The sequence below is a fragment of the Cupressus sempervirens genome, chromosome 7 (assembly GCF_028749045.1).
Source record: "Cupressus sempervirens isolate cs-2001-9-10 chromosome 7, ASM2874904v1, whole genome shotgun sequence".
NCBI classification, from domain to species: domain Eukaryota; kingdom Viridiplantae; phylum Streptophyta; class Pinopsida; order Cupressales; family Cupressaceae; genus Cupressus; species Cupressus sempervirens.
The window spans coordinates 827,704,357-827,708,651 of NC_143124.1; the positions used below are offsets into that span (position 1 = coordinate 827,704,357).

At 30.9% G+C, this 4,295-nt stretch overlaps 1 pseudogene; it reads right to left on the reverse strand.

The window, feature by feature from the left end:
• Positions 1-589: 589 nt before the first annotated feature.
• On the reverse strand, positions 590-3,713 carry LOC149549948 (kinesin-like protein KIN-7D, mitochondrial; annotated as a pseudogene).
• Between the last annotated feature and the right edge of the window lie 582 nt (positions 3,714-4,295).

Here is a 4,295-nt window from a genome sequence, read left to right on the forward strand (position 1 = left end):
TACTTGAGCAATTCTATGGAACCATTGTTGAATTGAGACAAAATTTTGAGATTGATTTTGAAACATTGATAGGTTCATTTAGATTTTTAGAGAAAATTCAAGCCATGCATTTACTTACTCATAAGACATGGTTCAAACATAGTACTTTCAATTTTCAATGAGGTCTAATTGGAACAAGGCTAAAATTAATGTCATTAGATTAAACATATAAATTGATTCACACAAAAAATAGATGAATACACATACTCTATTTCAAATTCACTATTGTTTATGGCACAACATGTTAATCAAAATTAATGAAAAAAACCTTTGAAAAAATATACTAGTTTTACTTCATAATAGATCATAGGTTTTCATTTAGCATCTTTAGGAGGAATCAAATGATCAAGTGCACACTATTTAGAATAAAGTGTATGAAAATATTGTTCAAGAAGAGGCAAATGTTAATCATAAGACTACATAATATTATCTATAAAAATTATTAAGGATTTAGCATGCATTGGTCTAGTATAGACACATACAGAAGAATTGGAATTTTTCTTTGAAAAGAAAGTATCTAATAACTACTTCAAAAGTATAAAAAAATCAATTATAGAAAAAGGAAAGAGACCTTAGCTTCACAAAGCTTGGTCAATGCCTCAACATGAATACTTTGAAGATCTGGGAAACTAGCAAGTTCTAACTCCTCCAGCTCCTCACTCTGCAATAATGTTAAGTACTTGTCATACTTGATGGCAAGAAAGAACTAAATATTTATATGTATACTTGATTTTATGTATTATTATAATGATTTAAATATTTTGATTGGTTGAAAGAAAGCATAAAATTACTATAAATTCTCAAGTAACTTGACAATCAGCTATGGAGTTGAAAGAATTTCATCTTGTCATTTAATCTAGTCATGTATATGAGTAAAAAATGTGTACACACACATTGTCATCTACATGTTCTATCAAAAAGAGCTTAAAAGATATGACCTGCATGATATTCTCATATTTCTAACTACATTACCTGTAGTTGAGCAATAAGTGATGTCATTTCCACACCTCACTTCTTTTCAACTTCAAGAGAAGCCTTTAAACATTCTAATGCATTTTTGTCCTTCTACTCACCCACTTTAATATCATCCTCTTGAAATTTTAAGCAATCTGCATTACCAACACTGTTTCTACCATTTTCAACAACATTGACAATTCTAGTCTTGGCATTTTTTACTACCTCTTTCTTCAATTCTGCAACAAGAACATGCATGGTAGCTAAGTCATTCTCCAAATTTGTCTCTCTCCTCTTTGCTTCATCAATTTTCTTCTAATATTCTATTTCAAAAATATCTTTTTCAGCTAAAGTGACCTCAACAGTAGCTTCCCTCTCTTTTCTTGTATGCAACTCTCTCTTCATATCCTCTAGATCAAGACTCCATGAATCTACATCATCATGGCCCCCATGGCCAACCTTAAATATCCTATTTCTATAATGTGATCTCCTAAAATAAGTATCAGAATTATTACATTGACCATTGCTAAGACCTTGTTTTATTGAGCCCCTAATAGATAGCGTTTCTTGGGCTACTACCAGTTCTTTTAACAATTTTGAATTCCGAAAAGAAATCTTTGTAACTTCCTCCACCAAATTCTTGAGCTCAACTACTGCAACTAAGGCCAACTCTTTTCTGTATGATGATTCTTTAGCCAACTTTTGACTTTGAATTTCTAGGCCACCATTTTCTTTCATTTAGCCTTACATTTTCTTGCATCAATTTGTTAATCTCTACTGCCTATACTACAGAAAAGAAAAGGATTATTTGTTTATGTAGGGTTAGCTAGAATCCAAATTAACAATTACTTTAAATTTTCTATAAAATAATAAAAGTTGATGCTTGTATCCTAAAAAAAATGAAGATTGAAGACAATAGACCCAATATAAAACAAAAGAACATTGGAAAATGAATTATATTATAATTGAAGTATCCAAACTACTAAATTTTTGTCCATCTACACAAACTTGAATGAAGCACAATTGGAAGTATTTGTAATAGAAATGTTTCAAGCTTATGTATTGCATTATGATTGCATATAGTGTCTATCAGCCGACTTTTCAAAATAGCATTTGGAATGAGGGAATCATGTGTGGTATAGTTTTAAAGAAATTCATAGTGCTACTTGCATGCCCCCATTAAATCAAACCTCAAATGTCCTAAAAATAATGTAACAAATCAACATAAAGTAAAAGAAAGTAAAACTTGTTATATTTCTGCATTTGGCTAAAGGTTCTATCATTATTTATTAGAAAAGGAACATATATTTATGTAGCATGGTGTTAATGCTTGAGACCAATTGAATAGGAACAAAAAAAGAGCTATATATGAGCCATGATCTCATTGGCTCAAATTCAAAAAAATTAAATGATAAAGGTAAGTATTAATTTGATCTAGAATAAGTTGGTCCTTCCATTCTACAATACAGACAATGCACTTTTAGTACCTATTATACCTATTAGAATTAAAAGACACTTCTGCATCTTGGAGGAAAAGGCTTGGGCAACATCATTATGCAAGCCTTTTCCAATATGCACAAATTTGAAGAACATGCAATGAATAAGGCCTTTGGAATGGCTCAAATATATTTATATCTTACATAAATGATAGAAGAATCAAGAACTTAAGATATCTAGTATATCTGTCAAAATTAAAATACACCTCTGCATCAGAATGGCAAAGACCTGGGCAACATTATCATACAAACTTTTATCAATAGGTCTAAACTTGAAGAGCATGTAAAGAAGGAGGCTTTTGCAATGGTTCTTAATTTATCTAGATGATATCTTAGTGATGTTAGTGTAACAAACAAGAACAAAGCATGCATACTCAAAAAAGTGCATACATAAGCTTTTAAGTAGGTTTCAAGTTTGAATAAATAGAACTATGGCTTAAATTTGTTGTCTTAATACATTTTTATGGGTGATCGAGTCCTTATATCCTTCTATGAGAGAATAGTCTATATGCATTTGTATATGGTTGCAGTGTCTTTGAGGGGCTCTCTAATAAAGTGATTTGAAATCATGTTGCATTCTTCTAGCAATTATCTTATGCCCAAAAGATGAATCCTTATGTGACATTTGATAAAGCCTCACACCTACATTGCATGAGGGATATGCTTCAAAACATAATCAAGTAGCATCTAAAATGCTAGTTTTCCCATTTAGGTGTGACAAGTAGATATAGGGCTTTTGGCAAGGGTGGACTACTTATTACATCATATCTTCCTAACATCCTATCAAGTTGGTTACAACATGTGAGCACTCTAATTAAGTTTCCACACTTAAATGTATCCATGTCATTCATTATTGATCAGATGAAAAAATATAAGCTTGAGATTTGACTAGCTCCAGCAATTGAGATTTAAGTTTTTAAATTTTTTTCTTCAAAAAATTGATTTATAAAAATACACACATAGATCTTTCAAAAACTTCTCAAATTAGTTGAAGCATCTAAATTTTTAAGGCTTGAATATATATTATAATTACCTCATCTTCACCAAAAGAATGTCTACGTTGATGAGTAGGGATGTCTGAAAGATTTGTAGGAATTTCATTCTTTGTAGATACTAAGATCAGCTTGGTTAGCCTCTGGATTCTACTCATAAGTGTTGCCTTAGCTTACTCCTCTTCTTCTAACCTTGACTGCATTTTGTCTTGGCTAGCTTCAAGCTGTTCATAGTGTACAACTCTCAGACTCGTTAACAATAGAGTATAACTACCTAAAAGGCTAAATATATATAAATGCAATGAGATAATTCATTGTCTTCCAATTTTTTTCACTATATGAGTCATGAATAAGAACTTCAAAATAGATTAACTATAAAAAAGAGGGGGAGACACAATTTGTAATCATTGACTACCATTAAAAAAAATTTCAAATTGGATCACATAAATGTAACTCAAAAATGCAATACACAAGACATCCCAATGTCAAGGAGAAAGTAACAAATTGGTTAGAGGAAAAGACTTGTTGGCTTAATATCATAAGCTCCTCCTATCTAGTTGTCACAATAATACCCCTCCTTAATTGACCAAGTTCATCCTTTAGACTTGAAATTTCCTTTTGGTACTTTTTTATCAATGACTTTTCATCAATGATTTGCATAGGCAAACAAAGCCCTAGCTTTATACACAAAAGAAATATTAAAGTACAAGAATTGCCACAGTTTTAGATGTTAATCTAGTACCTATATTTGTCAATTTTTTCAAGTAATGCGAATACAAACCCTATTTGGTGCACCATGAATTTCAACTCATTT